Below are 23,984 nucleotides of genomic sequence, written 5' to 3' on the forward strand. Positions count from 1 at the left end.
CACTTTCCAAGGTAGTCGGGTCAAATGGGACTGTATTTGATCAACAAGGTCAATACTCAGATTTATGCAGGCCTCCAAATTGTTGTTCATCAAAATCGTGACAGCATAGATCTATTGTTCAAATTATTGCCTTATCATTCTTCGATCCTCACAATGAGATGGGAATATGATATTTTATGGAGTCATTGCTCGGTAGAATCATGCTAAGGCAGAATGGGAAGAAGATGTTTATGGTTTTCTGGTTGGATAAGTGCTTAATTGGTTTTGTTTCCTCTATTAAGCAGCTTCTTTTCCTTTTTTTAAATTAGTTAATTTTTTTAGGTTTTATATTTAGAAGTATGTTATTGTTAAAGTGTAATGTGTGAAAAATCAAATGAAGAATCAATTATATAATATGTTAGCATAATTTCAAATTTGTGGTTCTTGATGCATACAATGACACAAAATTATATCACTAATTTCACTATGTAGAATTATACATAGTTATGGCACAAGAATATATCACTAATTTGATTATGTAGAATTTGTTATAAGCCAGTGGCCTCTTGTGGAGTCAAGAAAATAAGCTTACAGGTTAATTTGATTATGTCTTTAAGAGATCATTTTGTATAATTGACTTCTAAATACATTGAGTAGTGAGATTGCCTTCCTAGTTAATTGGGAGATATAGTGGAAGACCGTGTTGATGTGTTCAACAGATGGAGGTATGTCTATAGGATGGTTCAGTATCGAGACTGACCCGTCGTGCTCCAAGAGGTTGAGAAGCGTCAATGATGTAAAGTACATCAATGATGGTCAGAGACAGTTACGTTTTAAATGGAGGTCAAGTGATAGCGCGAAGATGTGGTGGTGGAAGAGCGATGTTTGCAAGATTCCAGAGTGGATGTGAATGTTGATGAATACCAGTCAAACAAAGATTATTCTTGTTGTTGTAATCTCTCCATGTAAGCATCAAAGGAGGGTGTTGGAAGTAATGCTTCCATGTCATGTGTAATTGTCATTAGGAGTTACGAGGAGTCAATCTAGAAGTTTTTGTTTCCAATGTATGAGTCATAGTCATGACCTAGATGTGTCAGTAATCTATGTCCTATATATTTGTATCTGTGGTGATCAATAAGAGAATTAGTATAATTTGTGTTCTATGTGCAATCTATCTCACTCTCTTCTAGATTTCTAACAATTTGTACTATATAAAATGTTAAAAATTCTAAATTTATATTTGATTATTCAATGTTTACAAAATTAAATTTATGACTTACTATATTATTAATATAAAAAGGAAAACAAAAAAAACATATTGTAAATGTTTAAAAAACTTGCTATAAGGTCAAAATTTGTATCGCATGCTTTTAAAGGTAACTAGTAAGGTCAAACTTTATATCCCATGCTTTAAAGATAAACAATAAGGTTTAATTTTGTATCCATGTTCTTACTTTTTTCATTTGTATAAGTTTCTTTGATCATCAAGTTCCTCATCTAATAGTGTGGTATTTAAGGAAGTGCCTACAAATTATGGAATTTAGTATGTGTCTATCATTGAGTTGTTTTGAGCTAGTTGTTGATACTGATTTCAATGTAAAAGACTTCTTTATATAGATCATCAAAATTTTGATCCATCATGTTCAATTTTTACATAATGGTTTGTTATTGACTACATTTCTCCTCCACCACCCATGCTATGAAGGATTTATCTATCAAATAGAGATCAATAAGCTTTAATATCTTTGTATCTCTAATTCTGGAGCAGCCTAAGTTTAGGACCCGTTCTTTAAATTCAACCACTAACTCACTCTTTAATGAGATTTCATGTTTTCCTCTTAATAGCCTAATCTAAGTTGACCACCTCAACTCTAGTTTCCATAAATAATCTATAGCGTAAGCATATGGCCACTCTCATGGTGTGAATTTGGGCTTTTGTTAATCCTTGTGAAGTTTTCAGAAGAGGGAAATGTTTGATAGAGGATGGACTACTCTTTTTGCACCCTCATTTGTTAGAATTAGGGTTGGCCCTTCTACTTGCTGTCCTCATTTGGGGTCATTTACTCTTGATAAAAGGTAAAGAGTGCCAACTGGGAGGCATAAGGACTAGGGACACAAAAATTTTGATTGAAAAGAATGGTAAGCCCGTATTGTAACCTCTTTAAGGTGAAATCCATTGGGTAAGCTTTCAAGGGAGTCTTGGGAGTGCCCCAAAGAGCTATGCCACATTATAGAAGGATATTACAAAAACCATCTAGAAGAGTCAAACTCAATAACAATGAATAAATCAACCCAAAGATAGACAAAATCAATACCCATAAGAAACTCTGGTTTTAAGAGACCAAAATGTCTCAGGATAAAAAAAACAAAGAGAAAAAAAAAAAAAAATTGATTAAAACATAAACCAAAAAATATTCTTAATTAAAAAAATAAAAGTAAATAAATAATCCACATATTTTTCTTTCCTAATTGTTTTTAAACTTTTCAATTCCCTAATAAAATGGCCCTTTTTGAAAATATTAAATGAAGATAATTTTAAACCAAATCCTTAACCAAAAAAACAAAATACTAATAAATGATCTTGTAGTACATGTAAATATACCGAACCTAAAGTGGTTCCAACATATTTGAAGCTATCTAAACTATATTCCTCTCCAAAAAGTTTACCTGCACGATAAGAAATTTACTTTGAAAACAATAATCTTTAATCCTTCTCTCATGATACACATACTCATCACTCCACCCCAAAAAAATATTTGACCTATTCTAAATATTTCCATCCCTCACATATATTTATGTCTTAATCATTTTATTCTAATCTTAGTGCTTTGCTCCTATCCCCATTTGAATAAGATTAAGACAAATATTAATTAGTTACGTGTTAAACTAGATGAATTATATATATTATCTTCTTAATATTACATACTCAATACTATCTCATCCACTATTTATTTGCATGTACATTAACTTATTTCATTGTAAAAGTTAAATTTTTAAGCTTATAATAACAATAATAAAAAAATATGGTTATTATAAAAAAATAATAATATTTTAGTTTTGTTTTAAATTATTATTATATATATAGTTTTAAAACATATAATTTTTTACATTTATTTTAAAACCATATTTATATAAGATAAAAAGAAAAAAGAAAAAAAAAGTCTCTGAATGTATTTAAAGAGAATTGAGAATTATTAAAAACGTCTAGAGAAGAGTTCTTAGAGTAAGCTAGCTATATTAGAAATGGTTTTAAACTACTAATCACTAAAAACAAAAACAACAAAACATTCATAATTAAGAACGTCTGGAGAAGAGTTCTTAGGGTTAGCTGGCTATATTAGAAATTGTTTTAAACCACTAATGACTAAAAACAAAAACAACAAAACATTCATAATAGAAAAAACCATGTGTTGTTAAAAAGGAAATAAGTATAAGGGGTTGTTGAGACATTAATGGGTTGTCCTTAAAGGATCCAATTCTTTCATAGACAACGACACCACCATGTTTAGTTAAGCAAGCATAGAATGTAACCATCCCACAACATTGCTTTTCTAGTTTGTCAAAATATTTTTTAAGTTCCAAGTAATCTACATCTTAAGGAAGGAGGATATGAGCTACAAATTTCTGAGTGTCCTAGTAGAGTACGGGGATTGACTCAATGAATCTCACATATGTACATTCATGACATATTAAAAAATACTTTTATTTTGACTACATATTGGAAAATACTTCTAAAATTCACAATATTTAACCCCCTACCAATAAGAACCCAATACACCTTCCTAATATAAAAAAAAAAACCTACTTTCTGACTAATGTTTTTAATTATTATTTATTATCCTTTGATTTTTTTTTTTGTTCCTTATTTATTATAAAGTCCACTCTCATTTGTATCTCTCTTTCCTTCCTTATCCTATTTATACACTCATGATTTTTCTATTCTTCTCTCTGCATAACTGTCTTGATGATGAGTCCAGTTGGTGATTCGAAACATAGACCTTAAAAATGACACCTATGGATTCAATTCCGAAATTTCACTCTTCAAATCTCAACCACAGAAGTCTCCAAATGGAAAACATTTTGTAGATCTGTTTATATTTTTTCATTAACTTTGAGCTTCATTTTTTATACCTAACAATATAAAAACCATTTACCCCTTATTATATGTTCAATATATTATGTTATTTTTTCCGCAATATATATCCTCCAATATGAACTCATGTGTTATGGTACTGCTCTCCAGTGAAACCTCCCTGTAGTAGAGATCCAATGCACACTAGAACTTGGTATCCCAACTATTAGTTTCTAGGTTTTAAATGAGATTTATGACCATGAAGTTGATTCCGTTTTAGAGTGATGAGCCCTCTTCCTTTCAACTTCTTCACTCAAATCTAGAAAGTGATATTTCAGTGTTGGTTTCAAGATCGTGGAGCCATAACAACCTATAAGAACTAGAAGGAAAGAGAAGACCTAAAATAAGATAATTATTACAATGATGTAAAATGGAAAAATAAATCATAAAAAAAAGTATTGAAATAATTTAGTAGATTTAACCATAGAGATAATGATGCACATTCCATTTGGGATGAATTAATGATATCACTAACTTCCATCATTACACTAAGACTCCATACTTTGCTAATCTAAATTATGGCCTAAATCTAAGAATAATATACTAAAATGATATATAGAATGGAGGGTAATGAAGAGAGCTTATATTGGTACATATTCATTAACAAAGTTGTCTAATTGCTGGTCACATGCAAATTGTCTCGCCAGATTATTCAAACACATAATACAAGAGTTTATTTATATCATTGTTGATATTATAATGTTCATACAAATTACACTGTATAAATTGGTAAAATAAAAACATTACTAGTCATCCACTAAAGTTCAGATTCCCTCATATTGTCCTGACTCCTCCATATCAGCATTACATTTTCCGAAGACTCAACCATCTCTGCCATCAGTCCTCCATGAAACCAGTTTATCTCGAACACCACGAATAGCATAAAATGAAAGTTTCACGTTCAAGTGTTACCCACGTCATTGTTTGACATGGTATTCTTCTCCTGGGTGGGCCTATCCCGACTTTCAAATTTAGTCATAGCGACCAGTGTACTGCAGCACACTTTTGTTTGTCTTATGTATATTCTCAGATCACGAGGCAATAAGATTGCGATAGGGGAGGGATGCTATTACATGTGCACCCTCCCCTCCACCTTAGCGACGGGCACGTGGATGCCACTCCCGTCTGTACGACACCTACCTGACGTGTCTTGACACGTGTTGTGGGGTGTCAACCCTTCAAAATCCTAATCTTATCCTTTCTTTCGGTTATTTCTGCCTGTTTGCCGCAATGTCTGTTCTGCTTAGGGTATTTTTGTTCGGGTCCGGTGTTTGGAATAAGCCCTCCTCTGACGATGGCGCGGGACGGCTCCATTACCTGTGCACCTTGTCCACCATTGTTGACCTGCTAACCAGGCTAGTTTGATTGCACACGCTTATTAATGGAATAGGGTTTCTGCCATTCTTGTTTCATTCCGCCTACAATTTTTGTTCATTCTGGACCACCGTGGGGTTTACAAATACTTTCGTGGTTGTTTCATTCATGCGACCTATTCTTTAGGGAGGATCCAGTACCAATTTCTAGCCAGTTCGAAGTCGAAGGTAAATTTACAGGGTTTATGGTTTTTGTTTCGAAATGTCTGTGAATATTTATGCCATTAGCTAATTTCCAACTTTTTTCATGTTTTCCAAGTTGGTTGCAGCTCTGGCAAGCTCTGGAGAAGGTTTGGACATAGAAAACGCTTGGACATGGCTTCTATATCCGGTAGGAAAAATCCTACTAGCCATTGCCACAGTGTTTTTCAAAAACTCACTTTCTGTGTTTTTCAACACCTCACCTTCCTATTGGAATTTTTGTTATTTTTTCTCTTGGAGTTTCAGGATTTCAAAGGGTTTTGCAGGTTTAGGGTTTTGAAGGTTTCGCTGGTTTAGGGTTTTGCTTATGCCTAAGGTGAATGTATGAATTTTGAGGTTTAGGGCTTTTCTTATGCCTAATGTGAATGCCTAAGGATGTAGTCCATTCAGGCTTTTACACTTGTTGTGTTTTGTTAGGTCTATTAGTTTTAATTTGTTCTAATAGATTTGGGTTTTCATATGCTATGTATATTTTCTTTGGTAATTTTGCATTCAAATATTTTGATTTCTTTAGTGGTCCTATGTTTTGTCTGTCGGGGATGAATGATGACCATTTCCTGCGTATTTCTATTTCGGTGGCTCTGAATCTGTGCTCTTTTACACTTTTGGTCTATGCTCTCAGATGCTATGTATATTTTTTGTGTATTGCTATGTATGCTCTCAGATGCTATGCATATTTTCTGTGTATGTATATTTCCTGCATATTGCTATGTATGCACTTCGTTCTAGTAGATTTGGGTTTTCAAATGCTATGTATATTTTATGTGGTAATTTTGAATTCAAATATCTTGATTTCTTTAGTGGCCCTGCGTTTTTTGTCAAAATAAGAAAACATATATCTTTGAATCAGCGTGGCCTGGGAATTTAAAGAAACAGTCAAGAATTTATTCATTACATTTGCTAAGTGTTATAGGAATGTGGAATTCCAAATTACACCATGGTTTTACTGTTGCTTACAGTGACTTGATAAAGTTATTTGGATATCAAAAACAAAAAGAAGCGAAATATTGAGATTCCTGGCTAGAATTTGGTCATTGTAGAACATATTTGCCATCGAAAAACAAGTTTTGATTTCCATATCCTGAAAAGTTTATAATATGGAAACTATTATGAAATGTTGGTGAAATGCTTTTGAAGCATTTGTTGGACATTTCTTGCTAGTTTGTTATATTGGGAAGGGGTATTTTTTGCCGTAAATTTTCTAACTGGCATGCTAAACAAATTTAAGAAGAAAAATTAAATATGTAGTTTATTGAGAGAGGATGACAATTTTTCCAATTTATAGATGCTGAAATGGCAACATTTTCTAAAATTTTGACAGTTGATTTCTTTAGTGGCCCTGCATTTTTGTCTGCAGGGGATGAATGTTGACCATTTCTTGCGTATTGCTATTTCGGTGGCTCTAAATCTTTGTTATTTTACACTTTTGGTCTATGCTCTCAGTAAAAAATGACTAATTTAATTGAAAATTTGAGTTGAATTTTCGTCAAGGACGTAGTCCATTCAAGCTTTTACACTTGTTGTGTTTTTTTAGGTCTGTTAGTTTTAATTTTTTCTAGTAGATTTGTGTTTTCAGATGTTATGTATATTTTCTGTGGTAATTTTGCATTCAAATATTTTGATTTCTTTTACTGGTACTTCTAGTATTGATTAATTTTTTCAGTGATTTTACTATATTGTAAATAATGAAGTTGAATGACTTGTTTCAGATTTCTACTCAACAAAAATCAGGTTTTTTTGTGTGTGTACTATTCAGACTTTGCCCAATCAAAATTAGGTACTATTGCACATCACTAGATGAATATTACTTGCTTGATCTTGGAATTTTAAATTTCATCATGTTATGGAAACCATGGTTGCATGCTATGAGTTTCTTATAGCTAAATCTTAACTATGAATTGATTTAGGGGAGGTGTTTGAATGTCAATCCACACCTGGACATGGCTCAGGGCTAATCAAGAAGTCTTGTATCTCAATAGGAGAGCAGTCCAATAATGAAAGGCAGGTTAGGACTTGATCCTTGTTTGGTTTTTTAACCAGCCCAAATTATATTTCTTCCACTACAATAGATAGGCAGGTCAGGACTTGATCCTTGTTTGAATTTATAACTAGGACAAACTATATTTCTTCCACTGTAATAAATAGTTTTTTCAGTGTTATTAATCATTTTTTTATAAACATTTGTGCTTAGCTTGCAAACAAAACTTCTTTACAACCAGCCAAGCTACTATTGGCTTTTCAATGTAGTGAATGCATAGAACCATAAAGTTGTTAGCATTTCAAAGCAATAAATTTATAGAGCAATAATGTTCCTTCTAAAATGGATTTTGGCTACAATTTCGCACACATTATGAAATAAAACAACCTAGGTTGTAAGCCAAAATGTTTCTGTGACAAGAAAGAGATACAATCCATCCAAATCCACATCATAATGTGGTTACAACCAAAAACATATGACACCCTTATTCTTTATGGCCCTGAGAATCTTGATTGCCACAACTCCCGAAGTTACCTTCTTGAGCTAGGTAGGTTGGCCTACCTAAAAAGGGTTGATTAGGAAATGGTTGATTGCAGCCATATGATTGAGTCCAATTTGCAGCTTCCAACCATGGAGGTATTGAGTACCCATACCTCAAATTTGCACTATTGACCCCTGCATTAAGTGGAGGTGTGTAGTGAGCATACATAGAATTGTCGCCAACTCTGGTATGAATAAGGCAAGTGGGTAAACCCTTAGTTTGATAGTGAGGCACTTGAATGTTTATGAGATCTTAGAATAATGGTGTATTATCTGCAATGGAGTCCAATGAGTTTGAAATAATCCTGGTTTCATCAGCTATGCTTGTATAATTATCAACCATATTGATCATCCCTTATTCCTTTTCAAGCATTTTTTGTGTCTTTCTTGATTCATTTTCCTCTCTTGCCATTTATTTCTGTTGGTCCTTAACTTTCCTTACTTTATCTCTTTCAATCCTTTCATCTACTTGACGTTGCACTGCAACAATCCTTGCTACCTTCTTCTCCTTGACTAGATCCTTCTTTTTCTGTTTTAGTTCTTGCATTTCAAATTTCATTTTTTTAGACTCAACTAATAGGTTTATATAGTCCTCTGAGGTGAGTAACTATGAGCTTCGTCCCAAACGAAGACTATCCAGTGCACCTTGCTTTTTTTTCATTAATACTCTCTCTACTGGTAGCTTTAGGAATCGGCCAAGTATCTTCTCCACCCCTCCCACCTACATGCCATTGTTTGGTACTTCCCTTTTAGTATTTGATGGAACTGATTGAACTATATCATTATCTTCATTTGATGCCTCATTATGTGCTTCATCTTCTTCCATTAATCTATTGTCCACAAAAAATGAGCAATTTCACTGTTCAATTCTGCTGGTTGTGAGGGCATGTTCATGCTTTTTTCATTGGTTGTTGAGACACTATGTGCATTCATATTAATCATTGCTTCTGCTAGCCATGAAGGTGGGATTACTTGGCTTGGCAGTGTCAATTGGTCATTGTCAACTGCATGTTCAACAATGTCATTAACAATATCAAAAATAGGAGTTTCATGTTCTTGAGTTGGAGGAACAATCTCCATGTTACTGCGAACTTTTTCATGGTTATACTGTGTTTCACATACAGTTTCATCATCTTCATCATATAAGTGTCCTTAAGAGAGGAAAATCATATTACCAGCTGCAACAACATCATCTTGGTCATCTACTTCTTGCACTTCAACACCTGTTTGGGCATTCCCTTCTTCCTGACCATCCACATGAAATGCTTGGTTACAGCCAGTATCATGCATAAGAGCATCATAGTTCAGTGGCCAGATTCCTGTCCTCCTAAAGCCAACCTTGATATTTGATGGTGTCAAAGCCCTTTTAAAAGCTTTACTTGCAAGCTCTACTAGCTTGAACCTTTTCACCTCAACCCCTAGATTCTTTGCCATCCATGCAGCACGCTCCGACCTGAAATAGTTCTTGAAAGGGCAAAACACACTAACATCAAGGGGTTGCAGTCTGTGAGTGGCATGAGCAGGCAATGTTAACAGGTCGATGCCTAAATTGTTTGCTTCCTCAATTGTTTGTACAACCATGTGGCTCCCACGGCCATCTAATATCAATAGGTGTATATTATTAGGCGAGATGCCACCTTGTACTGATGCAACGAAGTGAAAAAGCCAACTTAAAAAAAGTTATTTAGTCATCCATGCATGGGGATGTGCAACCATGCATGCACCTGGTTCACAGTTCTGTATATAGTTTTTTAGTTGATTTTTACCTTTGAATAGATAAAATCTTTGGATTGAAGTACCAATTGCATTGACACAACATAAAATAGTTATGCACTCCCTACTCTTAGGAAAAATCTTTGGCACATTTCAACTCCCTCTCTTTGCAATTACCCACATGCCACAATTCCTCCCTTCCTATAAACCTGTTTCATCACACTTCCATATATGGTATACTCCATAAGAATGTTTATCGTAAGCACTAGAAAGTGTGTCATAGAACTTTTACACAACTGCAGGGCACAAGTTTAATGCTCTAACTCTGTCAAGGTCCCCAGCGATATGCAATACAAGTTCTGGATGCCTTTTTTTAAACCCAAACCAACATGATTTACCAGGAAACCCATCTTTGAATGGGTTTGGCCTCCCTTGATAGATTTGAGAAACTATTGATTTGAGTTGTATCGACTCTAGCCCATGTCCCAATTGGGCCATCTCTTTACACCACTCAACCACCTTGGTCTCCTCCTCCTCAATCATAACTATAATATGCCTTCTACATTTTGTATGAGTCAATCCATTTATCCAATAATGTATTGATGAGGGAGGAATACCAAGTTTTTTTGTAGATGCCCGAACTGAGTTTCCATTAAACTCTATGTCATCAATTGCAACTAACATTTCTTTTTTTTCCATCCTCTTATAACACTGATATTTTTAGTTGAACTTTCCCCTTGGACTGTTGTTGATGGTGGTTTTGTGGCTGATGCTATGATAACATCAGCTTCAGTCGCATGATCATCCTCAACAATGTTCCTTGGGGCATTGTTGACATTGACATCACCTGTCCTGTCCTCATCAGATGATGTGCATCACAGCTGCACATCCTTTGTCACTCTCTTTCCACTTCTCCTTGTACAAGCAACATAACTACCTTTCGCCATAGATGCAACAACCTGTAAAATTATTGCATGCATTTAGATAAGAATATTTGTAAATTATGCTTTCATACAAGGCAAAAACACTTCTGCTTTATTACAGAAAATTATCAACATGTATGTTAGTATCCTTGAAAAATCAAATATATAGAATCATTTTGTTGTATGTCTTCAAAATTATCAGTGATTTTTGTTTCGATAACTTGTCTTTATACTTAAAATACCATGACTGTATTGATTGGTTCTGTTATGCATTTCCCAATAGAGCTCTTGTTCGGTTTGACTACTTAAAATATTGTTTTGTTGTTTTGATAACTTGTCTTTACAGTTAATATACCATGAGAAGATCTGGTAGTTACTGTTATTTGAATTAATTTGTTTATATTCATGTTTGTTATCGCAATTGAATTCGTTCAAGGCACCCGTTGTCTCACCAAGTGCACTTGCATAATCCCTTCTAGGTCTATTCTAGGTCTATTCTAGGTCTGTTATTCGGTAATGAGGGTGAAGTTAGATAGAACTATAGGTTGTTGTTTCGTAGAGGGTGCATGCATGTGTCACCTTTAGTGAACTAGAGTGTTGCTTTTGTAGGTCTTCAGATCAGTGTCCCATTTAGTAATAAACATCTAGTTAAGTTCTAAGTTCAATTCAGTTCTAGTTCCTCCCACTACAACCTATCCCTCTTAACATTCATTATCTAGTTTTTTTATTTATTTTTTTATTTATTTATTTTATTTATTTTTTTATTTTTTATTTTTTATTTTCTGTAAGAATGCACTTCTCCATAAATGGATCTTTGGCTATCAAGGAGTTATCATTCACCAAACCAAGAATGGTATTTAATTTGACCGAGGCTCCAACTTGAGACCCCTTGAAGCACTCTTGATCACAACTTTACCACCATAACAAATTATTTCCTCATGTCACTTATAGTTGAAGTTTCTAGTCATGTAAACATTCATTTCAACAAAAAATTTTATTTGCATCTTGTCTACATATATAAGAGAGGCCATGCCTTTTTCTTAAATTAGGAAAGCATATTATCAATTTGTAAAGTTTTGAGTAATTATTGACCTCATCTATCAAATTAGATAAAGTGAATAGGAGTAATGAGGGTGCAGTTTGCCACATTTGCAATTGTTTGAGGCTGGTTGTGCCTTCTTTGTGGTCGTTCATTGTGATAGGTTTCCCCTTGTGTACAACAACCTTCCTATAGGGCCCTTCCACTAATTCTTGTTCATTTGTTTATGTTATTTTCTTCCTTCTACATTGTTTTGTTTACTTTCTGATCATATTTCAAGAATGATCTAAACCCCCTTTAAATTTTCTCCTTTCAAATTTTTCTTCACTTTATTTTGCAGGTCTTGTTTATGCTACCATTAGTCTTGATGATGTTTATTGGTGGCCTCATGCAAGGTTTTCGGTTCCAACACCCAAAGTTGTATTGCAATAGTTGACCACTAATTAAGCAACTCATCTGAAGCTTCTGATCTATATTACAACCAACACAAGGACAATAAATCTATGCTTATCTTCCAATTGGGCCATAGTTTTTGTTTCTTATTATAAAATTTCATTAAGATTTTGTTAAGAATGATTCTCAGAAAGAAATTGTCTTGTGAAATTATGGTTAAACAAATTTCAATTGAGTTGATCATCATGTTCCTACATATTTTTGCATGTTGTCTTATGATAAGTTGCTATTTTAGCCTTCATGTCACTAGAGAAATGTCCAAGCAACCAAACTTCTGCTGCAATACTTAAGGTGCTACCATTAAAAGTTGGGGGCTTTTCAAGTTATGGTGATTTTCAACTTCCTCTCTATATGTAAACGAGGTGAACCTCATGCTCATCTTTTCTTAATGGATCTTGCATGTACATTTTTGTGCTTACATTGACTCCAGGAAGGATGATAGCTCTTAGTCCAATCTTCATGTTGATGTCAGTGAATATTTTTCCAGCATGCTTAGATTTTTCTGTCTTTTGTTTGAATCCCTATGATCATTCTTTGTCAGACTCTCATTTTTTCTTAATCCCTTCAATATTTATGTTACCTATGTGGTTCTTTAGGGTTTCTTTGTCCAAATCCCCATTCAGAATGTTCCTCTCTTTTCACTCAACTTTTTATTGTTGCATGTTGCTTCTGTATTTAAACATGACATTATTGATGTGCTAAAGGAAACAAGCGACACCGTGTTTCTCTTCATGTACTCACTAGAGTCGTTTTCTTCATTAATTTGTCTCATCTACCAGTTTTTTTTTAATTTACCAACTTGATACTATTAATATCGTCCCATTACCTTTCTATACTATTAGTCTTTATCCATCCCTTAAAATAAGGATTATGGACCTAAGAGAGAATACCCTAGGCTCTGTGTTGATTTTCATGAAACCAAAACATTAACTAAAACTAAATCTGTAAGAACTGAAACTATAAGAACTGTGAGAAATGAAAATAGAACTGTAGGCTGTGTGTTGATTTTCATGAAACTAAAACTGTAACTGAAACTAAATCTGTAAGAATTGAAACTGTAAGAACTGTGAGAAATGAAAATAGAACTGTAAGAAAAATGTGTTGTAACTGATATAAATAACTTGGAAAAATGTGTTGTAATTGATATAACTAACCTGGATATACTCGCAACTGTTCTGTGATGTTTTGTCTTCAAGGTTGGTGAATGGTTTGAAAGCATAACATGCAACTTCAACAATGGTTGAACTTCTTTTATAGTTTTTGGCACTTGAATTTAATTGGTGGTAAGGATGGACATGGATTGCAATGGCTTCATTTTGAATGTGTGATTTGGATTTAATTTGATGTGATCTAATGGTTAGGAATTTGTTATTTGTTGATCCATGTGCTTTGATTTGTTTAATGAGAAATAGAATAAGTTGGGTGTCATTTATTGAAGTTATTAGGTTGGGTGTCATTTATTGAACAAAGTGGGTTTAAATGTTATTGGGTTGGGTGTCATTTATTGAACATAGGGGGTTTAAATGTTGAACAACACAGCAGTTATGGCTGACATACATTCACTTTTATTATGTGTAGGTATGGATATTTATTTGGGATACAAAGCTTCAGTTCTAATGAGTGGGGGTTGAAGTGACTGCTACTTTGTACTTCTGGAATAGACCATTTTGGAAGCATTTATGGTTTTATCTGTTTTCTAGTTGGGTCAATATGGTTTTCACTCTTAAGTATTAAGATACTATTTATGGACAGTAGTGGGCCCAGTCAATGTTTTGGGAAATTTTGGACATAAATTAATATTTATTTATACTTAATGTTATTTATCTTTGTTTAAATATTGGTTGCAAAAGTCTCAGTTTCTGGTGGTTTGGTGGGACCAATACTATATCAATTACTAGTCCCTGCACAATATTAGACATCTCTCCCCTAAATTAGCCAATATTAATGCGTAAAATAAGATTGTGATCAACTATTGTGCTTCGTCGCAAATTCCTGGTTATGGACGATTTCATCTCCAATTGAGTTCCAATCACATTATAAATATATTCAAAATGTTGTGGGTTCATCATTCAATCAATATTGACTGCAGCAGGCTGCGTTATTGTTTCATCAAATAGGTTTGAATTTATTTGTCATTTGAGTGTTTGGAAGAATGGCTTCAATTTATGAGATTCAGGACAGGAGCGCTCCCAAATGGGGCAAGTGTTTTCTTATGGTCGAGAGCATTCAAGAACTAGTGAAAAGGCAGAAGGAGACAATAAAAGAGAGATATATTAGAAGAGACGATGAACAACCAACACCAAGTTCAATGTCTAATCATCAGCTGGACATCCCCATCATTGACATGGCCAAGCTTTCAGAAGGATAGTAGAGAGAAAGAGAGATCAAGAAGCTTGCCAAGGCTTGTGAAGACTGGGGTTTCTTCCACGTATCATTTCATCAATCCCTTATTTCTTGGTCTCATGATCGCTTTTGGAACAAACAACTAAACATATTGTGGTGGGCATTTTATAGGTTGTGAATCACAGTATACCAAAATCCTTAATAGATGTTGTTAAGAGAGCTGGAAAGGAGTTTTTCCAGTGTCCTTTGGGGCGAAAACAAAAGTACGCAGTGAAGGCAAAATCCCTTGAGGGCTATGGCCAAAGATTTGTTGTGTTTGAAGATCAAAAACTAGATTGGGGTGACTTATTGGGGTTGCTAATGTTTCCTTCCGACAACAGAGATTTGAATGTGTGGCCACTTCAACCACCTAATTTCAAGTCAACTTCCAACATATTTTGTTCATGGCCAGAGTTATTCAATTTTATACAACACAAAATCGCTACATAACCATTTTTGACATTATTATTCATCAGCCAATATCTTGATTCTTGATTTTACAATATCTAACTTTCCAATTTAAGTTGTTTTATTTTGTTATTTTATAATCTAATTTTATTTAAAAATTTATATTTAAATTTTGTTACACAATAAATTCTATTATAGCTTTGATTTTTCCTTTCATACATTTTTTTTATATGTGTAGATTATTTATTATTACTAAGTGTAGAGTCTTATTTAAGAATTAAAAAAATAAAGACTTTTGAAAAGAAAATTAACTTGGGTGGAGGTAATTATATCAGTTACCTAGCAAAAAAATAGCAATTAAATAAAATAAAATATACCGAAGAATATATATATTTTATAAAAGTACTGATGGTATTGTGGGTCTTTTGGCAGGGAAATTGCGGATTCATACAATACTGAGATTAAAAGGCTTGCTGGGAAGCTGTTGAGTTTGATTGCAGAGACATTACAGTTGAAGCGTGATTTCTTTGAGAAGAAGTTTGGAAAGCCATGTCAAAGAATGAGAATGAATTACTATCCTCAGTGCCCCACTCCGGACCGTGTTTTTGGGCTGAGTCCACATGCAGACATGACTGCCATTACACTCTTGTTGCAGGATGATGATGTCGTAGGATTAAATGTTCGCAAGGATGACCAATGGATAGCTGTGCAACCAATTCCTTATGCTCTGGTCATCAACGTTGGAAACCTGATAGAGGTAAACTTATGGTCAATCGGCCTGTTAACCTAACTTCGTTTAATATACGTTTCACTGAAATACTATGTGGCTGGTTTTCTAGGTAACGAGTAATGAAAGGTAAAAGAGCATAGAGCATCGAGCAATGACAGACCATCGCAGGGCTAGGATGTCTATTGGAACGTTTTATGCTCCTGAATTCGAAGCAGAGATCGGTCCAGCGCAAGAACTGATTGATGAAACTCATCCACGCTTGTTCAGAAATTTTATTCATGAAGATTACATGAAATGGTATTTCTCTCGCGGAGTGGAGGGAAAGCACTCATTATATGAGTTTGCCGGTATCAGAAACTCACACAGATAATCAAAGAAGAGCAGTTTAAGTCTTTTTTTTCAGTGGTCTTCCATGTCCATGGAGGATTGTATTTGGGAACTTTGAAATCCCTATTCATCGTTCTTGATGACGGGTCCATTGACCGCTAAATTGTTTTGTTATTTTTATCATTGGTTCTTATATTACATTTTTATTCATGAAAATTTTGAGAATGGGAAGAACGAGTCTTCTTACAGGTTGTTTGTATAAGCAGTTTTTAAATTCGAATATTATAGTTTATTAGTGTCATGGCAAAACTTGAAAGGAAATTCGGTCCAATAAGGACACTCGAGAAATAAGGAATAAAGAAAATTAGTAAACTTAGCGGATTAATAGTATTTTGTAAACCCTTTTTTTGGATCATTCTAATGTCAAATAACCTGCAATGTATGAGCGAAGGAAAACTTATAAAAATATTAAACATAATGTATTGATAGCTATTACATATTGTTATAGTTTTTATGAATCTCGGAAATGGATTTTTATTTTTTTTGTTTTGAGACAATTTTTTTTATTAATAGCAAAAAGATAAGATTGAGTATATATACTTAACATTAAACCAAAAAAATTGATACGGAAGAACATATCTCCAATGAAGTATGACATACTAAGAACCTTTTTATCTCTAAATATATCTGAAACAAAAACCAAAAAACACATACTGAAAGTAAGAGATGGAGATATTGTAATCACACAACTTGGGGCTAATCATTTGGTATGTTCTTTCTTTTCTTTCCTTTTTGCTACTTTGACCAAACCTTCTGAAGGTGGGGCTACTAAAGCTACCTTAAGATTGTTTTGAAAATCTAAGGAGGCATAGTTGTTAGAGTCTAAGGAGGTTTGATTTATGGGCATGCTTCATGGCACCCACCGAAGCATTCTTACAAACTTCTTCTCTTCTTGCTAGCAAAACTTGGATCTCCTTTTCTTCTACACACAGATTTTGTAGATCTACATTTTGGGCCTTGTCTCATGACAGCATGTCATCTTTAGACTCATCATCTTCCTAGTCTGAGGATGAGGAATCTTCCTCTTCTCAAGGAGGCAGGTTGCATGGCTTCCATGCTTTAGATGTGGGCTTTTGTTTGATTGGTTTTTTTAGAACAAGAGTTCTGAAGATGGCCTATTTGATGGCATAGCCAACATTGAAAGGCATTGTTCTCGTAGTCCAACTGCTAGGTATAGTGAAAATCACCTAATTTTAAATTAATTTTGTCAGGAATGCCTTTGCTGATGTCAAGTTTTATGCAAATCTTTCCATAGGTGTAGGCTCCACACTAGCCTCATGAGGGATCTGTGGCTAGAAAGTGTCGCAAGGTGTTTCCAATACCCTCAAATACTAGAAAATGCCATAGATGGGCTGACAAATTCAAGAGATGAACCCAAATAGGTAGCGTTGTGATCACAGTTATGGAGGGGTCAAATTTTGGGAACCAAGGGGTTAGGAAGAGCCCAACATTTCCCCAAAATTAGGGCCCCTTGGAAAGTGTATCCTAATAATCCACTTCATTGACAAAAAATACGATGAAGAAACCCCTAGAATAGAAGAGGACCTGACAGTCCTTCGTCCAGGTTGATTGGATTCATTGGCAAAGGTCTGTTGTGCATGGCCATAGCCCATTGAAATGGTATATGAGGCCATTTGTTTTCAAGAACTTGTAGAGTCCCTATAGATCTAGATGAGTGATTTCGATTGAAGGGACATCATTAGCTTTATCCACTATAAAAGGACCTAGAGAAATCTTGGCTTGAGCTGCCTTACCTGGGGGTAGGGAATGTTCCTAAGGTGACAATGTACTTCGGGGAACCTGGTCATGGACCATGTCTTTGTAAGAGAAGGCTTGGGAAGAGGAAGGCTTTCCCAAAGCTCCCCCATGCAGTCGAAGGGCCAAGAAAACTATAACATCCCCGTATCTATCATAAATAGAGAGAGGGGAGAGATGGAAAATTTATGTAGAATACAGAAAGTTGAATAAAGTTAATTTCAAAGATTATTTTCATTTTTTTTAAATTGATTAAGTTTTAGGTATTTTAGCAAAAAAAAATACAAATTTTTGTATTTCTCTATAGGTTTAATAAATACATCAAAATTTAGTTGTTCCTTTAAGATATTTTCATATCAGCTATTTCTTCTTAGACTTTATAATGTGCTTACTACATTTCTATGAGTTATCATAGTATATTTTCAAATTTCTTACATGATTGTGTAGAAGTGTACATGGGTTAATTTAATATTTATGCTAATATATTTGATAGAGCCTTAGTGAATTTAGTGAAAGTGTTCACTCAATGTAATGAAACAAATCTATCTTGTAGCCATGAAAAATGTCACATGTTATTAGGCAAAGAAACACTTCTAGGATACTGTATTTCACTCATTGGTATTAAGGAAGATTTAGCAAAAAACTATAATATGGATTCTTTTTATTCGAAAATCATAAAAGGATGTTCAAAGATTCTTAAGGCATGTTAATTATTATCATCGGTTCCTTGAAATTTTAATAAAATTACATCCCCTATGGGTGAAAACATGAAGATGGGTTACACTTTTGGGCCAAATGTGGCAATGAAATTTCAAGTGTTTATACTTTTGTTTTTGAGTAAAAAGACAAATTGTGGAGAATTATGTTATTATCTTAATGATATTTTTTACAAAAAATATTTAGTGTCCTATAATATGTCAATTTTTCAATAAAAGAAATGTTTATCCTTGCAAATTTTCGCACATCTTAAAAGGTATGTGTGTGTTCACATAGCATAACTTATCTAACAACTGAAATTTATAAAAAAAATTATATATGAGCATAGTCTGCAGAGAGAGAGAGCGCTAAGCTTTTGATATTAAATTTGTTTTTAAATGTAAAATTGTATTTTTTATTATTTTTGGAAGTTGGCAAAGTAATATTTCAATTGCATTTTGCAAACACATATGTTCATGTAAGGTTTTCTTCAAATATTTAAATAAATTGGAAAAGTAAGAGTATTCTTTTTAACAGGAGTTGTAAATTAAGATAGTGGTAATTTTTAGATTTTTTTCGTTGTGTATATTTTATTGGGTCAAGAGGCTCATTCTACAGCCAAGTATGAGGGGGATGTGTAAGTCTGTACGTCTTCCCCTTTAAAATAAAAAGAAAAGTTAAAAATTATGTTCTAAGTAGAAAAATAATGTAGGCTATAATAAAAAAAAATGAATATGTTCTAAAGTAATTAAATGTAAAAAAAAAAAAATATGTGAGTAAGATGTTTAAATCTTATAATTTGGTTATTGATAAAATATTTTTATACTAGTTAATATTGACATATACTTCAAAATATGTTAATAATAAAAATGCATCATAAAACGTATAGATGTACATGTTATGTAAAATATTTCAATGTCAATTGCGTATATATTATATATCATTTCAAAAAAAATATGTATATATGATGAAAAATTAAGTTGTTATATATTATATATATCATTTTAAAAAAATATGTATATATGATGCAAAATTAAGTTGTTATGGTTAAAACGTTTATTTGGTCCAATATATATTCTATTCGGAATTCAAAAATATAATTTAAACAATGAAAAATAATACATTATATTTTAAGTTGTTAAGAAATTTAGCCCTGAAGTAATTTATTTGATCCTATATATTCTCTATTTAACATTCAAAAATATAATTTAAACAATAAATAACACATTGTATTTTACACTGTAAAAAAAATCACACATTAAATCACTACTTAAAATAAATTTATACTAATTAATTTTAAAAACAATATAAAATAACATGCAATTTTAAAATAAAATATATTCATTTTAAAGAAAATTTGATGAAAGGAAAGGAATGAAAAGCCAATTATAACGAACGAAGGCAGGATTCATCCTCCTAACGGTTATTTTGTTTTACCGACCATGCTCTTTACAACGGTTAACTTTCCACCGACATCAACAATGGAACACGGGTATCTGAAATTTTTGAATTCCATTCTTTTTCAAACGAAAGCCGCGTTGGAAGGAAGATAATTATTTTGATCTCTTTTGATAGAAGTTGAATTCTAAATTTTGAAAAGCACCGGTCAATGATGACTCGAGGAAGGTTATTCAATGCGAATGCTGTCGGGACAATGGCGGTCTATCAAAGTAAAATTTGTCAAAAAATTCACTGTTATTTTTGATAAATATAAACTGGTTATTCACTTTGATACACTGACACTGTATTGAAAATTTTGAATTCCTACAACAACAAAAAATCATTATATACTATGTAGACTGCAAAATATTGTTCATTTAAAAGCGATAAGTATATTTGTAATTTTTATTTTCATTTAATGACGATAAACTTTTTTTAAGCATGAAATTGATATAATTTATTTTATTTTCATTGCGTTGAAAAAACATACTTTACAATTTAGTTGCGTTGAAAAAACATACTTTACAATTTAGTATAACGGTCACTTGTGATTAGGTTTATGGAAGTTGACACATATTTTTTTTAAATTGATAAATAAATAAATATTTAGTTAATAAAAAAGCAATAAGACCGAGAATAAAATAAATTATATTTATTATTTGAAATAAAATTTAATGATTTTAGATTATGAAAATAAAATTTAAAATCATTATTTGATTTTTAATAATTTATTTTCCATAATTAATTATTTGAAATTTACATATTTTTAATTCTTTGTGTGTATTTTAGAGAGATCACCTATCATTACATTTAAAAATACTAAAATAATATTTATATCAATAAATTAAAATATACTATTAACAAACATATCAATGTCCCCCATAAAAAAATATTTCATATTAAGTTTACATTGAATTCTATATAAAAATAAAATAAATGAAATTAAAAAAAAAATACTTTTGTTAGGATGATGGAGATATCTAATTTGTTCATTGTTGGAGTTGACAAATGGCATGTGAAAAAATAATATTGTTCGATAAACGTGTAATCTATTCCATCTTTGGTTGAAATGTAATATTTAAACAAAAAATATATTAATCACAAAAGAATATTTTACTATTGATTATAAATAACAAAATATTATGTCAACTTGATATCAAGAAAAATGAAATATTGTAAAGTAAAAAATTTCTTATATTTTACGTTCTATTGTGAGGAAGATGTGTAATTAATTCTATAACATAGATTTTATATAAAGTTTAATGTGCATTATAAATCAAATATTTCAATATGCATCTTCTATAAAAGATTTGGATATATTTTTTCTAATTGAAATTATTATACATATTTGTATTTCCTTCAATGTTTATTATAAAGTTCTCATGTAAATTTTTAAAAAGTAGAGAGACAAAGAATTAATAACAAGTTCTAAGCTCCAGTGCAAGCAATCAAATAGAAATATAAATTATCTACATTGAAATCAATTCATATAGTAAAAGGAATCAAATATCATTAGGAATCAACATCTACACTAAAACCAATGCATCTAGTGCAAGCAATCAAATAGGATTAGAAATCACCGTCTACACTGAAATCAATGCATCTAGTGTAAGAAATTCTCTTCCCTCTCCCCCCTCCATCTATATCTATATATCCCTCCATCTCTCCTTCTTTGTTTCTCTATCTCAACCCCCCAAACACACACACTATCTCACTCCATATATCTCAATCTCTTTGTCACTCCCTCCCTCTCTTGATCTCTCTCTCTTCATCCCTCTCTTCACTGTCCATTTATATCTCTATCTCCCTTTGTCTCTCTATATCACCCCTAAAACATAAATTCTCTTTCTCCAATCTATCTATCTATCCCTCCCTCCTCCTCTCCCCCCCCTCTCTCTCTCTTTCTCCTCCCATTCTCCCTCTCTCCCCTGCTTCTATCTCTCTTTCCTCTTGTTATCCACTCTCCCTCTCTCCATCTTCCTTATCATTCCCTCTCTCTCTCTCCACCCTTCTCTCTCTATTTATTTATTCTTACCTCCCTCTCTCTCCGTCTCCAACTCCATATCTCTTCCCCTTCCTCTCTCCAATATCTCACATCTTCTCTCTCTCTCTCTCTCTCCAACTCTTACTAATCTGGTATGGGATTACCATGTTCCACCTCAAGCTTTTCACTCAAAAAAGAGGTTTGCACCTCTATAGATTTGATCCTTCTTAGCGCTTGATAGATCCAGAGTTAAGATGGATCTAAGATGGTATAAAACAAGTGAAAATAAAAGGTTATTATTATTACTGTGTTGTTCAAAACTAACATAGATTCCTTTTAACTATAGATCTCCCAAGAGCCAAGAGGAATCAAATCTAGGTGCAAGCCTTTTTTCATTAGATAATTAATTAATGTTAACTAATCATTAATTTTATTAATAAAATTAACTAACAAAATAATTAAAAAGTTAAATAATAAGTGTTAATGTTAATAATAATATTTAAGAAAATTAACTATTACCAATTTAAAATAATTAAGTATTAATTAAGTTGTAAGGCTTTCCTCTAGGAAGAGCTTCCTTGGGTTGCCTCTCTTCATTGTCGGGTACCATTTGATCGATTGTTAGACAATTAAAAGTTTTTCAGAAGTTAGATACCACCAACTCTTAATCGTATTCAAGTGCTTGAACTATGAGCCAATTTCCTTCCTTCTATCACACCAAAATGGTAGAGTGTGGAGCTTCTTACTTTTAATGGAAGATGTAATGGGGTCTCTGGTGGTGAAGAGGGGCTCGCCATGACCTGTCACTCATGTTTGATGACAACATAGAGGCTTACAAGTGAGTGAAAACATCTCTCCACAACTCATTTTGTAACTCAGTTTCTATTTACATGCCCACGAAGCCACCACCCTCCTCCTCCTCTTGATGGAAGTGGAATCTTTCATCTGCTATTGCACTTTTCTTGTTTTGAGAACCCTTTGGTGATTTCTTAGGCCTTGTTTGCTATAGGAGAAACACACTCAATTTATTATTCCAGATGGAAAATTACATGGAAATGGTGGATGCAGTTATAAGGACTGTTACCAAGAGGTATTGGTCCCATTTTTTTAAGGTCAAGCCAAAAAAGTATGTCTAGGGGATATGAAGTGTTAGTTTCTTAAAACATGTGCAAATGAGCTTAATATCAAAACAAAAATGCATAGCTCTAAATTGTTTCGTAAATACCCCTTTAGACTTATGTAGGTTAGGTTTCCTAAATTAATGAAATTATATGTTGCCACCAATCACTACAATGTAATGCTTTTGTCTCTAGAGAAACTACAATAGTGTGGTATTTATATTCATTCAATCCCCATGGTTATTATTCAATTGTCATTGATATTATTTTTTGATAATTTCTCTTCTGAGATTTTGTAACACCCTCCTCCCACATCTACCCAAGTAACCAACCAATCGAGATAAACATGTGACAATAAGTTACTATGATATGATTCAAGCTCCAAAGTCATGTTAAGGAAGTGGAACCGATAGAAAACATCAACAATAAGACCCATAGGAACCATCCCAAAATTTATGATAACCATCCTCTGGGTCCCACTGAGGTTTTCGACCTCTTAACCTATGGAAGCTCCCATGCTATGCGCATGCCAACATCCAGGGACCTTTGGATGCTCTCATAAGCTTGCAAGCTAGCATCCAGGGACTATTTTTCTCAGTTCTGTGCTAGCATCCCTAGGATTTAAGCCACATTTTCAGGCCCAGACCCCATGTCACTGCCGAGAATTGAATGATGCATTTAAAACAGTAATATAACATGGAAATAATAGTACTAATGCAATTACATGAATAAGACCTTGACTTGACCCCTACT

At 33.0% G+C, this 23,984-nt stretch overlaps 1 pseudogene; it reads left to right on the forward strand.

Annotated features, from left to right (window-relative positions):
- The first annotated feature begins 14,675 nt into the window (after positions 1-14,675).
- Positions 14,676-16,221, forward strand: LOC149216909 (protein LATERAL BRANCHING OXIDOREDUCTASE 1-like; annotated as a pseudogene).
- The last annotated feature ends 7,763 nt before the right edge of the window (positions 16,222-23,984 follow it).

This window comes from Pinus tabuliformis, chromosome 1_1 (genome assembly GCF_031772625.1).
Source record: "Pinus tabuliformis cultivar Carrire ecotype Pingquan chromosome 1_1, CPIR1, whole genome shotgun sequence".
NCBI classification, from domain to species: Eukaryota; Viridiplantae; Streptophyta; class Pinopsida; order Pinales; family Pinaceae; genus Pinus; species Pinus tabuliformis.